The sequence below is a fragment of the Antechinus flavipes genome, chromosome 6 (assembly GCF_016432865.1).
Source record: "Antechinus flavipes isolate AdamAnt ecotype Samford, QLD, Australia chromosome 6, AdamAnt_v2, whole genome shotgun sequence".
In the NCBI taxonomy this organism is placed as follows: domain Eukaryota; kingdom Metazoa; phylum Chordata; class Mammalia; order Dasyuromorphia; family Dasyuridae; genus Antechinus; species Antechinus flavipes.
The window spans coordinates 104,864,053-104,885,082 of record NC_067403.1 but is presented as its reverse complement, the minus strand read 5'-3'; the positions used below and the strand labels follow the sequence as shown (position 1 = coordinate 104,885,082).

The 21,030-nt window shown below is 33.3% G+C and overlaps 1 protein-coding gene and 1 pseudogene across 2 annotated transcripts in view; both read right to left on the bottom strand.

Moving 5' to 3' along the window:
- The window catches only part of GALNTL6 (polypeptide N-acetylgalactosaminyltransferase like 6), a 1,500,784-nt gene that overhangs the window by 1,007,909 nt on the left and 471,845 nt on the right, over positions 1 to 21,030 (bottom strand). The window lies entirely within an intron of this gene.
- LOC127540596 (stress-70 protein, mitochondrial-like) overlaps positions 19,985 to 21,030 on the bottom strand; it is a 90,668-nt pseudogene continuing 89,622 nt past the window's right edge.

Genomic DNA, 21,030 nt, shown 5'->3' with positions numbered 1-21,030 from the left:
ATCCATCTCCTTGGAAGTAAGACATACAAATCCCGGAGTCTCTCATGATTCATGATGATTCTTGAGTGCTAATATATACCTATTAGTAATAAATACTTCTTTTTATTCTATTAAGATGAAAGAATTCTACCCTTTACTGAGAGATGAGGAATAACTTTGTATAGAGTAATAATAAAATGGCAAGAAATATTGAATTTGGGATTAAAGGACCTTAGTGGCCTTAGATAAAATTCTCTCTCTCTCTGTCCCTGATTTTCTTTGTTCCTTTAAGACACTTGAAAGTCATTCATGGAAAGAAGAGACAGAGAAGGAAGAGGCGAAGAGAAATAGAGAAAGACTACTAAATAGAGGTAGGCAGACTGAAGGAGGGAGAGCATTAGACAGATGAGACAGAACCAGAAGGAGATCGCAACTTTATGTTGTGAGGACTAATAGATGTTTTGCTTGTTTAAATTTGCATTGATAAATGCTAATGGAAAACATTTAATCTTTGTTTTTGTTCATTTAATTTTGGTCTTTTGATAGTTAAAGATATGTTTTGCAAATATCGTGCTCATTTGTAGCATCATGTTCTTAAGGCAAGCCAATAGAACAATGTTAAACTAATACAATTCTATTCCCACTATAGTTCTGAATATACACACTATTAAAAATGCTGGATAAGTATAGACACTGTTGATTCTATATTCATTTGTTATCATTGGCGTTTGTGGCAATAAAGGATTTTTTGCTTCTTCTTTGCAGTTATCTTGACAGAGTTTGATGAGTAGAAATAATATACTTCTTCAGTGACAAATCATATGGTAATCTACAGGTACATTTGCTAATGAGCACATGCAAAAAAAATCCAATACTATTTAAAAACTGGTAAATGGGAGTGACCCAACTATATTTACTTAAGTTATTTTTTAAATGAAATTAATTTCATGTATTAAGCTGAAAAATGACATCAAAAACATGATTTAATTAAAATGCTGCTTTTAAATCAAATAATTTCTTTAAAAAATTGTTAATTTTTAATGCACTTGTCTGTTAACTACATTAAGGTGGATTTAAATATATTAATACTGTCCCTGAACCTTAGTTTTAATCTGTGTGGTTAGAGCAATTTGTTTTTATAGGTCCTGAATTATTCTTACTTTTGAGCCAGCACCATCAAGACTTTACTTTTTCTCAAACTTTAATTTAGTCACCTTCACATTTAATTTGGTTACCTTAATATTGAAGTTTTGCCAAGGATTAGAAAATCTTCTTAATCCTTTCACATACTAATTTATTTCTTGTTCATTTTTTCCCTATCATAACAAGCTTTAGTGGTATCGAATTAATTGTCCTTAGGATGAAATCCAAGTTTCTTTTGTTTCATTTTAAAGCCCTGCACAATCTCAGTCAGGTTCATTTCTTCACAGCTATACTGATTACATACCTTTCTACATCATAGGTTGTTCAAACATTTTCAGTTGCATCTGACTTTTCACGATACCATTTGGGGTTTTCTTTGAACTTTACTTTTCCAGCTCATTTTAAAGATGAGAAAACGGAGGCAAGCAGGGCTAAGTGACTTGCCCAGGTCATAGAGCTACTAAGTGTCTGAAACCAGATTTGAACTCTCAGGAAGATGAGTCTGATTTCAGCCCCATCATTTTGTTCATCAAGCCACCTAGCTATTCCAACATTACAGCCCAATTGACCTCCTTGATATTCTTTAAACAGAACATATCACTTTCATGACACTCCCATACCTAGAATATTCTCTACCTACGATTCCCTCTCCTGTAATCCTTCCCTCCCTTCAAAGCTCAGCTGAAGTGTTACTTCTCTTGAGACCATTACTCATTCCATTCCTCCAGTGACTCTTCCTTCTGAAATTACTTGGCCATATATTTATATTCTAAGAGGATTTCTTTTCTTTTACAAAATTTCCATAGTTTATTTCTTAGCAAAAAACAAAACACCCTATTAATTTCTTGTAAAATGATTTCCAAAAATGAAGTATGTGTAATTATTAGTATTAATTAATACTAACTAAAACCAAATGTATAGTTAATGTTTACATGATATTATATTTATGATTATATAGGTACATTGAACTAAAAATTAAAATGATTGGAAATTATCTTTGTACCAATACTATTTAGTCAAATGCTTTGGGAAACTTAGCCTCTGCTACGTTTTTTAAAAATTCTTTAGGGATTTTCAATTATGTTTGACTCATTGTAATCCCGGGGATTTTCTTGGCAAAAGTACTAGAGTGGTTGGCCATTTCCTTCTCCAGCTCATTTTATAGATGAGGAAACTGAGGCAAATATGGTTAAATGGCTTGCTCAGGGTCACATAGCTAATAAATGTCTGAAATTGGATTTGGCTCAAGAACTTCCTAATTCCAGGTCCAGATCTTGTTGTTGTTAAATTATAAATTCTAAGGGTGTCCAGCGACAATAGCTGGATGACAATAGAATTCTTCCCATTTTTTAATGAAGTTCTTTGTACAGTAGTATAAACTGAAATAGCGTCCTATATAAGGACACTTATGTAGGTGTCCTGATAAAGAACGTCACATAAGAGTCTACCATCAGAGGTGAAATGTTTGCTGAAGAAATTATTCTGTCACTATTGGGAAATCTGTGAAGGTAATTCCACCATAGCAAATGCTCATCTTATCTGTAACCTTTAGACTTAGAGTTTTATGTAGGGCACTGAGAGATGAAATAATTTCACCATAGTCACATAACTGGTCTGTGTTAGTGCATCAACTTGAACTGAGCTTTTGGGACTCTAAGTGTGTCCCTCTATTTACTTTAGTATACTGACTCAATTACTTTATACAAAATATTTTATTTATTATTGAAAAAAAGTTCAATATCCATTTATTTTTTAGTGGCAGGAGAAGAAGATACTACCAAAAATCTAAAAGGGAAGGAAACAAAAGACTGATACTTTTTTTTTTCCATTTTGAACAACCCTCTCCCAGGTTCAGATCAAGCATTCAAACTATCTAGATGAGTATTTTTTTCCAATTTTTAAACATTTATATTTGAAGTTTTGAGTTCCAAATTCTATCCTTATCTCTACCTCCTTTCCAGATAATAAGCAATCAGATATAGATTATATATCTGCAATTATGCAAATCTTTCCATATTAGTCTTTTTATATAGGAAGATTCAAAAGAAAATGAAGAAAGTGAAAAATTGGATGCTTCAGTCTACATTCAAACAATATCAGTTCTTTCTCTAGAAATACATAGTATACTTCATCATTGGTCTTTTGCAATTGTCTTGGATCATTGTATTATTGAGAATAACTAAACAGTTCTCACAAAATGCCAAGAAACTACAAAGAGGTTAACCAAGTGATTTACAACATCCCCTTCCTCTAGAATAAAGAACTTAGTATGAAAATATAAAATTGGCAACAATTTATATAGTATTTAAATAAAATGAAAATAGAAAACTAAATGAATAGTACTTCTAAATCATAGTTTTAATTGTCAGTACATAATTTAATATTTATTTTAAATAAAAATAGAAACTGGGCTTATGATTTCATTGGAAAAGGAAACTTCAGGAAAAGAAAACTTTTCCAATGCAGGTCTGTACCTTTTCTTCAACCTATAGTTTTAGAGAGTTCCTAGAGCAGTGATGTCAAACTTAAATGGAAGCAGGTGCTACTACCTTGTACATAAGTATCCACCAGATCCAGATGGTTCTGGAGGGAAAAGTGAGGCAGGTGACCTTGAACAATCCTCCCTTACTTAAATCCAATTCACTTGCATGTCATGGTATCACCTCCCTTATGCCATGGTCCTCTTTGAGAATGAAAGACAAACAGCAACAACAATAAGTATCCCTGTGGCTGCATATTAACTTGGAAAACTACTAAATTACCATTATTTACATTTTATTGTGTTTTTATAGGTATTGTTATATATTTCCTAATCATGTTAATTCAATTCTATAGAATTCTGGAATTTTGAAAACTACAATGTCACCAGAGAGTATTCGATACCTCTATTCCATAGCATTGACAAGTTAAATGATTTGCCCAGGTCATACTGTATATCAGAGACAAGGTCTTCCTGATGATAATTTAAAATAAGAGTATCTTTATTTCATGATAATATGAAATATTCTAATTTCTCTGAAATTTATTTAATATTTTTAATGAAAACAAAGTGTTATTTTATTGCTTTCATGCACATAAGCAATACAAATGAAGGCATTTTCTTTTTAATAATGAATGAACATAATTCATTCCAGATTAGACATATATTCACAAAAGATTTAGTGCCTATAGATACCACTATATCTGTGGTCTCTTCTTCTGATTGTTAATCTCCTCTTCAAAATCCCGTTTTGACCTTTGATCCAGCAGTGTTTCTACTGGGCTTATACCTCAAAGAGATACCAAAGAAGGGAAAGGGACTTGTATGTGCCAAAATGTTTGTGGCAGCCCTGTTTGTAGTGGCTAGAAGCTGGAAAATGAATGGATGCCCATCAATTGGAGAATGGTTGAGTAAATTGTGGTATATGAATGTTATGGAATATTATTGTTCTGTAAGAAATGACCAGCAGGATGAATACAGAGAGGGCTGGTGAGACTTACATGAACTGATGCTAAGTGAAATGAGCAGAACCAGGAGATCATTATATACCTCAACAATGATACTGTTTGATGATGTATTCTGATGGAAGTAGATCTCTTCGATAAAGAGAGCTAATTCAGTTTCAATTGATCAAAGATGGGCAGAAGCAGCTTCACCCAAAGAAAGAGCACTGGGAAAAAAAAACTGCTTGCATTTTTGTTTTTCTTCCCGGATTATTTATACCTTCTGAATTCAATTCTCCTTGTGCAACAAGAAAACTGTTCAGTTCTGCATACGTATATTGTATCCAGGATATACTGTAACCTATTCAACATGTAAAGGATTGCTTGCCATCTGGGGGAGGGGGTGGAGGGAGAGAGGGGAAAAATCGGAACAGAAGTGAATGCAAGGGATAAAGTTGTAAAAAATTACCCTGGCATGAGTTCTATTAATAAAAAGTTATTAAAAAAAAGATTTGAGGAAAAAAAAAGAAATGCAAATTAAAACAATTTTACCTCACCAAAAAAAAAAAAAAAATCCCATTTTGAGGAAATAACCATAATAGCCCGGTCCACCTGTAACTCCTGATTATTTTTCCTACTCTGCTCCAGTAACCTTCTCCTATTGAAGACACTTTTACTTTTTCAGAGTTAAGTATGCCTTGTCCTTGTCCTGCCAAGAAATGACAGAGTAATTATTGAAACAATTTGATGAAAGTCTCTATTTCTTTCCATGATTTCTAATGTTGCCTTCTCTATAATCCTCCTGCCCTCATTTGTCTTCGACATATCCTTCTCTAATGGCTGCCTCCCTATTATCTTAAAATATTCACATATTTAAAAAAACCTAACAACCATCTAAACCAAAAAACAAAACCTCATTTGATCCATCCTTCTCCTCTAGCTATAGTGTCATATCTGTTCTTTTTTACAAGTGTTTCTAAATCTTTCCATCTCATTATCTTAAAAAATTTCTTGTCATTTGACTTTTGAGATCATTCTTCAACCAAAAGTGCTCTCTCCTAAGTTAATGATGATTTTTAGTTGCTAAATCTAACAGCTTTTTTCAGTTCTTATCATCTAGAATATCACAGAAAAGATATTCATCAACAGCTCAAAGGCTACAGACATGGCTGCTGTGGTTTGTCCTTTCTCCAAGAAGACCATCACATCAGGGAGACGATGCTATGACATCACATGTGATGCAAGTGAATTGGATTTAGGGGAGGGAGTGCTGTGCAAGGTCACCTGCCTCATTTTCCTCTCTAGAGCCAGCTGGATACAGTAGCCAGATATAGATCAGGATCACGGGAGACAGCTCTGATGCAATGGGAGACTTTGGCCTTTTTAAGCTAAGATCTTCAACAGGTATTAAGGCTCACTCAGGGATTAAGGCTAGGTAGCAATTGAGTTAAACAATGATCTCTTTCACCTAGTCAAAAGAAAAAAAATCTAATGCAATGTATAAATACATAAATAAATTAATATACAACAAACAAATAAATCTGTGAGGGGAAGATCTTATTTTTTTCATATCATTCCTGAAAAATTCAACTAATATCTGTGCCCTCTGTCTATATATACTCCTTTTGACTATTCTAATAATGAGAAAATTCTTTTGAGTTACAAGTGTCATCTTCCCATGTAGCAGTTTAACCTGATCGAGTCCCTTGTGATTTCCCTTTCCAGCTTACGTTTTTTTTTTTTTTTTTTTATTCTGCTTTGGAATCTTCTATCGAAAAGTCAAATTTTCTCTTCAGCTCTGATCTTTTCATCAATAATAATTCTCTATTTCATTGAATTTTATTTTTCTCCTGAAGAATTATACTCAGTTTTGCTGGTTAGTTGAATTTTAATTATAATCCTAATTCCTTTGCACTCCAGAATGTCATATTCCAAGCCTTTTGATCCTTTAATGTAGAAGTTGCTAAATCTTCCTTGTATTATTCTGATTGTGGTTCCATGACATTTGAATTGTTATTTCTGGCTGCTTTAAAATGTTTTTCCTCAACATGGAACCTCTGAAATTTGGCAACAATTTTCCTGTGTTTCCATTTTGGGATCTCTTTTAGCAGGTGCTTGGTGGATTCTTTCCATTTTCATTTTATACTCTGGTTGCATAACAGCAGAGCAGTTTCACTTGATTATTTCCTGAAAGATGATGTATAGGTTCTCTCTCTCTCTCTCTCTCTTCTCTCTCTCTCTCTCTCTCTGTCTCTCTCTTTCTCTCTCTCTCCCTCTCTCTCTGTTTCTCTCTCTCTCTCTGTCTTTCTCTCTCTCTCTCTCTGTCTCTTTCTTTCTCTTTCCTCTCTTCCCCTCCTCTCTTTGATCATAGTTTTTTTGAACTCTCCCATGACCTGACACCATTTTCTACTTTTCTTGGAGGATTTGGATGTAGGAGCTTTGACTCTATCTTCTAAGTGTGTTTTGATCTTCCTTGTCACCATAGTAACTTTCTATGATCAAAATATTTTCACTGTTTGATCATTTTCTCAGCCCATTTCTTGACTTTTAACTCTTTCTTAAAGTAGTGCTCTGTTTCCAAGGTAGAGAATACACTATTCCAAGCTTCAAGTTTTTTTGTGCAGCTGTTTTCAGAGATACTTCAAAGATCCTGTGATTTTTCAGTTCTTCCATTATGATCTAGGGAGAGCTTTTCTCCTAGCTTGTATTTTTGTCTATGAGTGGCCACAAAAACTCTTTTCTGCCCTGGAACTATGAGGAGGGTCCCCATTCTATAGTTGCCCGTCTGATGTGCTAGTGCTTTTCCTCACCTTGAACCAGCCACTCAGACTGCAAAGTAGATAAAAGAATGGGCAAAGCAACAAAGTCTTGCCAAAGTGCTAGAAAAAAGATCCATGTAATCTCCTTCTGACCTATTATTTAACCCCTTTACCATCTGTGGGCTGAGAGCTCTCAAAATAGCTACTGATGCTGCTGATTTGTTGATTCCCAAGGCTTGCTTTTGGTTTCTAGGGTCAGGGCTCTGTTGTTGTAGCTTTTGTTGACAGAACTTTTAAGTTGTCCTGGGCTAGAAAATTACTTCACTTCATCTTTTTGTGGATTCTTCTACCTTTTTTCTTTCTTTTTTGTCTTGTTTTCTCTTTCTTTTGCTTGTATACTTATCTTCTCTTTGCTTCACTTAATTTTTTTTCTTTCTTTTTTACTTTTCCTTTCCTCTGTTCACATAGGGTATCATTCCTTTAAGTGCAGGGTGTTTTGCTCAAAGGAATATAAATTCTGAATGATGAAACTCACAAGATATTGGGGTTCACAGGTTATATTTCAAGGACCATGCTTGAAAACCAAATTACTTGGGCTCTCCTGATTGACCAACAGTAAATCTAGGCAAGCCTCAGTTGATCATTGTTTTGTCCCTGATTATCTGAGACTGAAAGTAAATATCAATTGTTTGTTTTGACCAGAAACCATGAGGCAAAAGAGGCTATTCTCTGCCCCATTTACTATCTAGTATTACTCACTAATTGGTCATTGACTTAGTCAAATTAAGTCCTATTAAACATCTTTGTCGCAACATCACCTTGCTGTTCTCATGGTCCTCTTCAAGCAGGAAACAACAACAACAACAACCTAGGCTTCATCACTGAATGGATATTGCCTCAGACAAATTGAGACTAGGGAAAGACCTTTTTCATAAAAGGTTAAGATCTCCCACTACATCCATGGTCAATTCCATTGATCCTGATCTGTGTCTTGTCACTGGACTCTGATGTCTCTGGAGAAGAGAAAGAGGCTGGTGACTTTGCATAGCCCAATTCACTTGTGAGTTGATACCACAATTTTCTGGTGCATTGGTTTTCTTTGAGAATGATGGACTAACAACAACACGAGCAATAAGTACAACAATGTTAATATATTGTCCTTGATAATTGATTTTCAAATAACTAATTATAACCTTTATTGAAAACTATGGTTATTTAGATATGTTTCTATAATTTCTAAATGTTATTTTAAAATTAAAAAGCACAATTTCAATGCAATTTATAGAAGTGAACAATTAGAAAATGTAGTTTCTACAGTGTTGCAGAATGTAGTTGATCTACAATGCAAGTCACTGTGTGAAACATATATCATAATAACTTTAAATTTATACAAAGCAAATAAAACTAATTATGTGTATGACATAGTAAATAAAACTAATTATGGCCTAACTTGTAACAAATATGGAGATTTTCATAGAGGTATATACTGCTAAATGTTTAATAAATATCTCTGGGTGGGGGAGCATGGTAAATACTTAAAAGTTGAATGTGCATTAACATTTTCTGTATCACTTTCTTACATGTAGACCAAAATTTCTTAAACTGTGGGATTTGACCCTATGTTGGGTTACATAACTGAATACAAGGGTCACAAAATTCTGATTTGTTAACAGTAAATGTTTAATTTGTTTTATCTTTTTATATACCTCATACTTGGGGTTGCATAAACATTTTTCAAGAGAAAAGGGACATTGAGTGGGGAAAGTTTAAGTAGCTGTAGTATAGACAATCAAGAAAACAAAAAAAATGAAGTCCTGATTTCCCATTTTCAATTCCCAAGAGTTAAATTCCTAATTTTAAAAAAATTACCAGTCCATTCTTGTGAGCCAGTGAAAGCAGATTTTCCTAACCTTTGTCTTTATTTGTCATCTATACAAAGTTTGTATAGATTATCACATGTGTTTGAAGATGTGATCCACACATTATCTTAGCAAGGGTATCAGAGGCTCAGGAGATTCTGGTATTGTAGCTCTCCCACCATCACTTCTGTCACTGATTAGTGCACTGACCTTAAATAAACTTCTTAACCACTTTAATTCTTTCCTATATTTGGTATTTTTTAAAACAAGAAAAAATCAGCCAAGGTGACACAACATTAAAACAATTGACTGAAAAAATAAATCAAACTCATTACTTGTTATCTGCAAAATATCTCAACTGTTTTACTGAAACTTTCACTTTTTATTGGTCATGAAAGGACTGATAGACTATAATAGATATTTACAGAAACTATTTAATATTCTTTGTGGAAAGAAAGCGGTATAGACAATAAAATTTGATGGCCAGGAATATATCTTGAAAACCCTTGGTGCTGGTTACTATATAGGCAGTGAACCATTTTTATGTTAAATTTTCTTTAACCCCTTGCAGAATAAAGCCTAGGTCTTATCATTCCACTACTTATTTATATGGCTTCCTAACACTTCCAAGATCAAATATAAAATCTGATTTAGTTTTATTAGCCTTTCATAATCTATACCCTTATTATTTTTCCAGGCTTTAGGCACTATATGCATTCTGTAGTCAATCATAAGAGTTTCTCTCCTCCTATTCTCCCAACTGAAGATCAATCTTCAATCTCCAGAATATAAGAACTTTTACTGGCTAGCTCCCTTGTCTGGAAGTCTCTATCTCCTGATCTGTATCTTCTAGACTTGTCAGATTTTTTAGATTTATTTAATTTCCAGTCTTCTGCAATAAGAATTGTCTTTCAATCCTCCTTAACTTTAATGTCTTCTCTTTGGGATTATCTCTCATTTATCCTGTCTCCCTCTTGTCTGCACATGGATGTTTACATGTCATTCCCATAAGATTGTGAGCTCCTTGAGAGAAATGAATATTTTGTTGTTGTTTATTGTTGTATATTACTTGGCACATAGTAAGTGCTTAAGAAAAGAGCAAAAATAATTGCACATAGTGAGAACTAAATGTTAGAGACAAAAACTAATTAATTATATTTTAATCAAGAGGAAATTATTTCCCTTGGAATCATTTCTGTATCAGATGCCTATATGTGGATCACAGGTTAAAATCAATGTCAAATTAGAAAAAAAATCAGGAGATATCTCGTGAAGAAATTACACCAGGTAGACTCAGAACCTGGGGCAGCTAAATAGTGCAATAGATAGAATGGCAAACCTGAAGTTAAGAAGATTCATCCTCGAGTTCAAATCCGGTTTTCATACACTTGCAAAATATGTGACTGCACAAGTCAGTTAACCCTATTTGCCTCAGTTTCTCATCTAAAAAATGAATTGTAGAGGGAAATGACAAACTATTCCAATACTTTTGCCACTAAAATCCCCAATAAGGTCATAAAGAATCAGATATGACTGCAATGACTGAAAAAATGACTAAATCCTGATTTGTTTAAATTATTGAGGAAATTGATTCATTTCCCAAAGTGAAAAATGTGCAAAAATTAAAAAAAAATCTTTATATGAGACTATTACCATTTTACAAGTTTAATTTACATAAAGCAATTACCACTTCAAAGAGACCCTAAAATCTCAGACACCACCTAAATATTAATCAAGTTGGTAAGATTACCAACTTAGAGGTAAAAACAAACTCATTTGTAATGTATTAGGAAAAGAAGGTGAAACAATATGAGCAATAGAATTTCATATGATAGACAAAAGCAATTGAGGGAAAATGATCCTACTAAAAGTCAATGTCAAACCTATCTTAAGCAAAAGAATCCCATGGGTATCTGTATTCAAAACATGAAAAAGGACAACAACCAGACAAAAAAAATTCTAAAGATCTGAAGGAATTTAATAAAACAAAGTTCTTACTTAATACCAATAGAACTGCCATATTCAGATTTTTAGCACCCTAGCAATCACTGATTTTTGCATAAAAGGTACAATAGCATCAAAGAAGATGAAACTGGTAAGAGCAGCCACATATGATTATATTCATAGAATGAAAACCATGTTGGAGTCAAACCAATTTAAAGATATATTTTAGTCAATAATAACTAATTATTGGCTACATTTTTGTCATCCTTTTCCAGATATGCTGCCCTTCTATCCAATTTGTCTTTCCTTTTAATAAGGAAAAAGTTATGAAACATTTAGAAAATGAATACATCATTGCATACTTATTCCCATGAAAAGTGCAATCCCCAATCTCCTCTCTGCCGAGATCTCAGTGCCATTATATAACCTTCAGCTTAATTTCATATATTTTGTTGGGTAAGAAGTGTAATTAACATAGAGTTTACAGTTTCCTAGTTCTGCTTACTACAAACCACTTTTTTTCATATATTTTTCTCATTTTTTTTGAATTCTTCCATTCATCATTGCTATAGAGCTATAATGTTTTACCATATTTATACAGCAAAATTTGTTCAGTGAGATTCCAATAAATGAAACTGTTTCAGGACTTTTTTATTATAAGAAAAAAGTATTTCTATGTATATTTTCTTATATATGAAGTCTTTCCTTTGACTTTCCCGGGGAATCTGCCCATCAATGATCTTCAGATAAGAAAAACTTAACAACTTTACATTAATAATTTCAAATATTTTTCAGAATGGCTGGATCTAGTCATATGTTTATCAAGTCTGTCATGGTATTTGTTTTTTTCACAACTCCAAAACATTGACTCTTTTTACATACTGTAATTAGCAACAACTATAAAAGGTTGTCACAAATTAACAAGACAAGTATCTGCTTTCTAAATATTATTGAAGGTTTATGATAATTTTGGCATACAAAATAATTATTCGGGATGAAAAAAATTTAAAGGGAATAGGTGAATTCTTGCAGATAATTGTTATAGGATATAACGTCTTTACTCTCCCACAGGTGAAATATGTGGAGAATAATAATGTTATTGTGTTGATTTAAAAAGTAATTGGCTCAGTAGAGTTTTAAATTCCCCTTTCTGAGTGTCTCTTTCATATCATTAAATTGTACAGAATTTTATTAAAGATCTTTTATTGAAGAAGACATTTCTTCATTGTTCTGTTAATTATTGATATCTAAATAAATCAAGACTTGTATTAATCTTAAGTGTTTCTTGGTATTTTTTATAAGTTTTCCTTCACAGTTTAAACAATAGTCTCCTATCTCCAAATGCTTTTATTCACAGTTGACTTTGCCTTCTTTGTTTGAAGTTGCTGAGCTAGATAAAGCTTCCTTAGTGTAATTCATAGGAATTAAAAAAAAATCTGTTTAATCATCTTTGGGGAGGATGTGGTAAATTAAAAATTTATCATTTTATATAATTGGTGCATTGAATTTGTCTAGATCTCTTGGGTTATATATGGTCAATGAACTAGTTTCAGAATTGAGGATGAAGATAGGTGCATAGCACTTTGAACAACTAAACTATTTGATTTTATATCTCTATCTCTTGAACACTAATATTCTCTTTGTAATGTTACATGACTGCTAATTATAGAATATCATGGCTTTTGGAAGAATTGAATTTGACTGTGACCCAAAACAAAAAGCAATTATATTTGTTGATCTCATTTTTCTCATTTGAAAAGTGAAGATAATAACATTTTAGTGACTATATGAACTGATATGAATGAAATAATAGACACAAAAAGTTTTGAAATTAGGTGCTCTGATAAAAATTTCAGAATTTTGGATTTGTGTTTGTTTTATATTTTTCTGGCCTAGATATGATTACATAGATAAAGGAAATTTTCACTTAGGCAATTCCCTCAACTAATATAAACCAACATCTGCTCTGATTTAGAGAGGTGTTAAATGGAGACACTGAGGGAAATATTAGAATCAAAGAAATTGATTTTTGAAACGAATCTTATTATCCATCTAGTATAAGCCATACAAAGAAGAATGAAGATTCTAGCATACCTGACACTATCTATGACATAAATACATGTATTATTTATGTTTAAATATGTATAATATGGATAATGCAATATAACTATACTTTGTTGTTATATCTTATTATATTTAGCCAAAACATTTTGAATAACTGGAAGATCACATTCCTTGACTGTACCAGTAACAATTATCTCTAACATTCATTCATAAGCCTCTGATGAGGTACTCAATAGTAGGTGTAGTAGGCAAGGAGAAACTAAAGAATTGATAAAATTGATCTCAAGGCAGGCAGAGAGAAGGCTTACCTAACTTTGTGAAGGTTCTCCAGTCAGAAATCTAAGTTATGTCAAACCCCTGGAGGGGGTAGAGGTTTTGGGCAGCTTCACCTTGCCAGGTCCTGTCAGAAATCTAAGTCATGTGTCTGAGGTTAAATTCTCTCTATTAATCTACTTAGGCTCCATATCATACTTATTGCTCTACTTTGGGTCAGTCCACCACAGCATTATGCCTTGTAATATTTTTTCCTTTATCCCTTCCCCGTACCAGGTGATGTATCTCCTAACTCCATTATGTCTTATGATGCTTCTCTCTCTTAACCCCATTTCTCCTCCTTATAGCTAACTAACTTTCTTAGGGTATTAAGTCCCTTTCAGGATTTAGCCTGCCAGCTAAGGGCATGCCCCAAACTCATGGGGTACTCCCTTTCTATTGGTTAATTGTGAATTCCAGTAGGGAACTTGTCCTTTCTATAAAATTCTTCCAACACTATTTCATATTTACCATTTCTGGTGTCTTTATATCTCTTCATTTTGTCTGTAACTTCTCCTAAATAAACCTAATTTTTATCAAAGAGAATGGCCATTGTGAATTCTTCATATGACCAAACTCCAATTTTTGGTACCTGCCATCAGCTGGTGTCTATATCACCTCTATGAAAGAAATTGTACTAATAAGTATAGTAAAATCCACATATCTAAAGGCAATACTCTCTATTATTTCCCACAATTAGAAACAGTGGGAAATACATTCATTTCACAAAATATTGAATTGACTATAAATAGGCACCAACATTTATGTGTATAGGGATGTTTTTGTGCTGCAGCACTTGGTACCTCCTTTCTGGTTCATCTTTTCAATATAACGGTTTGTTGCTCTTGAGATAATAGTTTGCAAACTTGAACAAGCTGCTGGAAGATTTGCTTTGTGATTACGGCTGAATAGCTGCTATTCTATCTTCAACTTCACACTAAGGAGGAGAGGAGAGGTATTATTATTGTCATGATTATCATCATCATCATTAGTATCTTTATCCTAAATTAGGAAAAGGACAAACTACAAAGAATCAGGAGATAGGAGGAAGAATGGTTTGAAACAAAAGTTTGCCTTTACATAATAGAGGCTGTGGAATTTAATTTCCTTCCCGTTAATAAAACTAATTTAAAAGGGCAAGTTTGCTCAAGTGCAAATAATATAATACTCCTGTCTGTAACTAATAGAATGAGTTTTTAAAATAATAAAGGAGCCTGCATGTCCAGCATATATTTTATTTAAAGTCTTTTACTCCCCTTTGACTGTGAAGGCACACTGGACTGCTGAAAGAGTTGATTATTATCATTTTTTTTCCTTCATAGCATACATCCTCACCTACTCAGAACTCAGATTTCTGGCTTATTTAAATTGGGATTGACATCACTATGTTTAATAATATCTTGAAGAAACTCTTGCTCTGTTCTGCCCATGCAAAGAAAATGCCAATTTCATTCTCTGAGACCAATAAAGATGAGATGATGGATAAACCTATAGAGAGATTTTGAAGTATAGGAGAATGGAAAAGGTTAAAATTGGAAAGCTTTAATATTGTAAATAATTAGAGTTTCAGTGGAGTGAAAAAGTTTAGAAATAATAGCAATGGTTTGGAATGCTTTAAAATGTAGATATAAGATGAATAAAACAATAGTCAAGCCAACAGTGAACAAACTGCTGAATTTGAAAGAGAAAAAATTATGTCAGCTTTTGATTTATTCAAGCAATCCAGGAATAAAAATGATGAGACAGGATTAAAAAAAAGACAGTAAATACTACCTACACAGAAAAAAAGCAAGATGGATAAACAAAGTCAAACTAAAGGGATTTTAAGGTTTTGAAAGAAGTCCTGAAGTGGAAATGAATGGCAAGGGAGAAGAGGTGGAGAATATAGAATTTCTGGTTAAAGCAGAAATTGTTTATAATAAGAATAATGAAATCAAGAGATTGCAAGATAATTCAAAAGCTTATAATAGACACAGGGTAGAATTTTAATTACTTAAAGGGTTGAAAATTAACCAGGTTTAATGTTCCAGTTATATTACATTTCTGGACTTTTCTGTATAGGCATTAAATGTTTGAAGGCTTACTGGCCTGGGAATCAGGAAAATGAGGATAGTTCTAAATGAGATCATGTATTAAGAATAGAGATTCCCTCTTCTGAGTTAAAAGATATAAAATTAAATGCATGGACTTCACTGAACAGCTAACTTTGTAAACACACACATTTTTTTTTCATTCTGCCTTATTTGATACATGTTTTTTTCAATAAGATATTTCATATTTTTATTCTTTGAACTTTATTTCTTGATATTGCACAGTCATTAGCTTCCAATTCAATTTATTTACATTTGATCCAGTCTGTTTTTAAGGAGTTATTTCCATTAGTAAATTGTTGTACCTCTTTTTTCATTTGTCTTATTCCATTTTAAAAGTGTTATTTTCTTCAGTATTTTTGTGTCTTTTACCAAACTGTCAATTGTCTCGTAATTTTCTTCCATAATTATTATTTCTTTTCCAATTTTCTCCACCACTGTGGATTTCCACCATTTTGATCCGATTCTTACCCAAGAAGGATCCCAGATTCCTTGTAATCATAATTGATACTGCTCCTTAGAACCCTTTATTCTTGTACGTGTAAGCACTTCTGAAATGTGACTAGGGTAGAATTGAACAGAGGCATTTGAATCGTCAAACAGACCCCTTTCCTGTGTCCAGTACTAACAAAGGGATTCCTATAATTTCTCATCACTTGCCAGATCCCCTTATTATCCCTGACTTGAGAGCTCCTGAAGCTGCAGATGCTGCTGAGCTCCAGATAAGCCAACATTTATGTATCTCACACAACTTTTTCCAATCTCTTAACTTTTTTGGGGTTGGAAAAATAACTCATCATGATCTTGTGTTGACATAGCTATTTCAGAAGTGAACTTAAGGCATTATTTCAAAGTTGTTTGGAATGAAATACTGGGAAAGTTTGATTGCTTCCTCTACGCATCTTGACTCCACCTCCAAACATCAGGAAATATTTGACACTTCTTAAAGCAAAAGTGTGATTATGTCACTCTCCTGTTTAAAAGCTTTCAGTGGTTTCCCATTTCTATAGGATAAAACATAAATTCTTAAGCCTATTCCACAGTATCTCACAGGGGTCCTCAAACTTTTTAAATAGGGGGCCAGTTCACTGTCCCTCAGATTATTGGAGGGCTGGACTATAGTAAAAACAAAAACTTTGTTTTGTGGGCCTTTGAATAAAGAAACTTCATAGCCCTGGGAGAGGAGGATAAACATCCTCAGCTGCTGCATCTGGCCTGTGGCTGTAGTTTGAGGACCCCTGCAAAATATACAGGATAAAATATAAAATTCTCTTTTTGTCATTCAATGCCTTTCATTATTGTCCATTATCAGTGTTTTTTCTTTCTAATTTTCGAGGGTCTTACCCCTCTTCATCCAATCAATTGTATTTTATGGTCCAGGGATACAGTTTTCTTTGCATTTCTCAGGCAAGACCTCCATCTCCTAACTTTGAACATTTTCACTGGCTATTTTAATTTTGTGTGAAAGGCTCTCCTTTATCTTTCTTCTAGCATCTTTTACTTCCTTTAAGTCTCAACTAAAGTGCACATTTTACAGAAATTCTTTATCAATCCCCCTTTATTGTTAGCAAGTTCTTTGTATTGAATATATCCAGTTTATCTGTATATAACTTACTCATGTTTTTTCCTTGTCTCTACCATTAGTCGAGCATCTTGATAGCAGGGACTATTTTTTTTAAACAACACAAAACCTGGCACATAGTATGAGTTTAATAAATATTTTGAACTAATTAATATTATATTGCACCAATCTGTTTTTCTAGTGCACCCTCCATTATTACCCCATTTCATTCTACTTTACAGTTAAGCTAGATAAATAATCATCCCCTGGGTTTTTCTAGCTTTTAGTTACCATTGCATATACACAAAGCTTGTTCCTTAGATCTAGGATACACATATCCCTTCCATTTCCTCCCACTGAAATCCTTCTCTTCTTCAAAGTTCAGTTCAGGTGTCACATGCTCCACAAAGCCTTAGATCACTGTATGCTCTGCATTAAGCTTTAAAGCATACTTACTCTCTCGTACATGCTACAGTGACCTACAATATATAATCAATTCTTCCAGCTTGGTAGTTTCAATTCTCTTATTCATTGTCAACAATAGTCTTTAGGAAGAAGAAACTGTTGAGCAAAAGAGACTGGAAATTTTGCTGAAATGATTTTCTTTTTTGTGATTTGCATAAGAATTTTTAGGTAGTTCTCTCACATAGAATCATGGAAGGTTAGTTTCCTACTATATGTCAGGGGTACTATACAAATATTATCTCATTTGGTCATCATGACAATCCTGGGTCACAGCTGTTGTTATTATCTCCATTTTATAGTTTAGAAAAGTGAGGCAGACAGTAGTAAAAATAATTGGCCCAAACACCACAGCTGCAGTCAGATTTGATCTTAGGTTTTCCTGACTATAAGTCAGTGTTCTACCCACTATACTATCTAAGGAAAATAAAACACCTTTTACTTTGAATCTTGCCATCAAAAATGGATAGAAAATGGAACATTGGAGGTATGGAATTCTAAATAGATTGACACTACCAACTAGATGATATCTTCTGTGTTTTAGGAAATTATTTAGTATAGTGAACAGAAAACTATCATTGAATCCCAGAAGACTGTGGTACCCAGAAGACATTTCAGTGCTCAAAATCTAAGCAACTCTGAAGTCTGTAAGTTGTAGAGAAGTGCCAATGGATATTGAGTGTGGAAACCCTCTTTCCTGAGAGTTCTTTAAACCCATGAAAACCACAAGTCCTGTCCCCATTTGCATTTCTTAGGAAAGAAGAGAGAGGGTAAAATTCTGTGATTTATGCCAAAAGATATCAATTAATAAAAGAACATTTGAAGCATCTTTTTACATATAATAAACATAAGTTTTAAAGTAGAGATATCACTTTTCTGTCAAAAATGGGACCAAACTAAAATTTAAATTTTTAAAAGTATTTTGAAAATGTGACTGTCATCCTAGTTAAATAAATAGCATCATATTATTCCATAATTCATATGTTAATTTAAAACCACAGAACCGTCAAAGGCAAAAAGGTCTTTATTGAACATGTCACATATGAACTGCTGGCTCCTACAAACCTGTATGGGCAACACAAAGGTCAGCTTCTCCATTTTGAAATTTTCACTATATAGGTTAAAGGGATCGGAATAGTTTAACCTTGAGTTAACATTTGGATAATAGCTTTCTGGGTTGAAAGCAGAATTTTTTACATATTGGCTACTATGTATTGTTTTTTAAAAATAAGAATCTTGAGGTTTTTTTTTTTTAATTAAGCCTATTTTGAATAATATGACTTTAAATAACAAATTAAGGCCCTTAGTGATTATATAATGCTTCTCTAACAGAACAGAAATCTAAGTCAAGGAAATGTTAAGGAATATACCCAATATAAAGTAAGCAACAAGCTACATTCAAAACCAAGTCCTCTAAATATAATTAGAGAAACTGAATTCTAGACTATTTTATTATTTTATGTTACACTTTTCTCTTTCCCTTTCTTCCCAAAACTCTATAATTCAGTGACACTCCATCTCTTGATTTGGGGAAATATTACTGGCTATTTTTCATGCCTGAATTCTTTTCCTCTTTCTTCTAACTCCTAACTTCTACATATCTTCAAATCTTAGCTAAGCTCACACACTTTGATAATATACCTTGTATGTATATAGTTGTTTGAATGGTGTCTTCCCCATTTGACTGGAAGCTCCTTAAGAGTAAGAGTAAGACATATTTTTTTCGCCTCCTTTTGCATCTCAGGTACTTAGATCAGTGCCTAGCACACAGCATGTGCTCAATAAATTCATGTTAATTGACTAACGGAAGTGACTTAGTTTTTAAATGTTAGTTTTATGCAAAACTAGTATTAGACTTTTATTTTTTTAAAAATTTCTTATTTTTTCATATTATTTTTTCTTTAAAAATCCAGAATAGATTAAAAGAACAAGTATCAATGTAGTAGGTATCCAAAGCAAAGGTTAGGGAAAAAAAAGGAAGCTTTATGTAAACTGAAGAGCTTCATTAATTACCTTGTTTTACAAGGAATTATTCTAGATAAAACAAAATAGAACATTACTTTCAATCTAGTTTCTCTTTCTTTAGCAATGCATCTGGCCCTACATGAGTATGGATAAGAAAGAATACCAGTCATAGAAAATAAGAATTAGCTATTAGAAGGACCTGTCCCAAATGAGTTCTTTAATAAATATGGTATCCTACTCTCCCTCGATTTTTATGGCATGTTTTTATTCCAGCCCTTGGAATCACAATCACTGATGCAGACAATTCTCTCAAGCCTTCGTAATGATCAGTGAATCCTTCCCCTATACCTTTACATGCAGCTGAAAACCAATGATAGGCTAGGGTCTGATTTCTGTTCCTTTCAAGGTTAACTGTTGATATCATTACTCTCTCTCATTTTCATTTTTCTTCTATTCCCCAGAAGTAGAACTTCTAGAACTTTCTCCTTCAGATCTCATCTTTTATATGGCATTTCAAAGAGCTTTAATGATACTTCTTGGAAGGTAGATGCTTCCAGCCTCATGTTTTCTCCTGTTTCACTATTTTTGCAAGCCAAAATTTTTCCCATTTTAGAAATTTCTTTTTTTAAGTTTTTGCACTCATCTGCAACCCAAGATAATCCTTGCATTCTTCTTTGTTTCAGTATCATGAATAATCTCTTCTGCAATATTAGCAGCTTCTATACATTTTTCCTTTTATCTTCCTTGATATACTTCTCTATATTCTTAGCCATATTCTTACCTCATCTTTTCTTAAGCCACTGGAAGACTGGATCCCAATTTATTGTTAACATACCGTGCCTTTATCCTTTACAGAAACATATACAATCCCATTAGCATCAATGTCAAATGTGACTTAAATCTGTTGAAATTCACATGGGGCTGGTGAAATTCTAATCAAAGTAAATTGTTCAAGAAGCTTCTTGACTGCAGCCAACTCATTCTCTCTCTGACACACTTTAATTTCCTTGTGCCTGACCATCAGCAGCTGTAGAAAACACCTGGATTTTCCTTGAAATCATTGTGTTCTTGTTGATTACTTTGGTGAAGATACCTCAATGCCCAGAGAAAGACAAGTGACATCCTGAAATAGTGCATTGGTGACTTCAGCAGCTAACATGCCTCCCTGAATGGCAGCTCTAACAGCAACAGCTTCATGAGGATTGACAGCTTTACTAGAGGCCCAACTAAGGAGTTCCTGTAATGTCTGCTGAATCTTGGGTGTTCTGCGCATAGCAACAACTCAGATGGCGTCTCTGAGAGTGCTCTGACTTCAGCATCTTGTACAGCTACTGACATAAGGCAATGGTCCTGATGAGATCAGTAATATATCAGATCTCAGCGATCTCAGTTCTCTTGAACTGAGCTTGAGTTAACTTTATATTCAAGTGCTTGAATTCCAAAGCATCCATAACCAAATATGGTAAGTT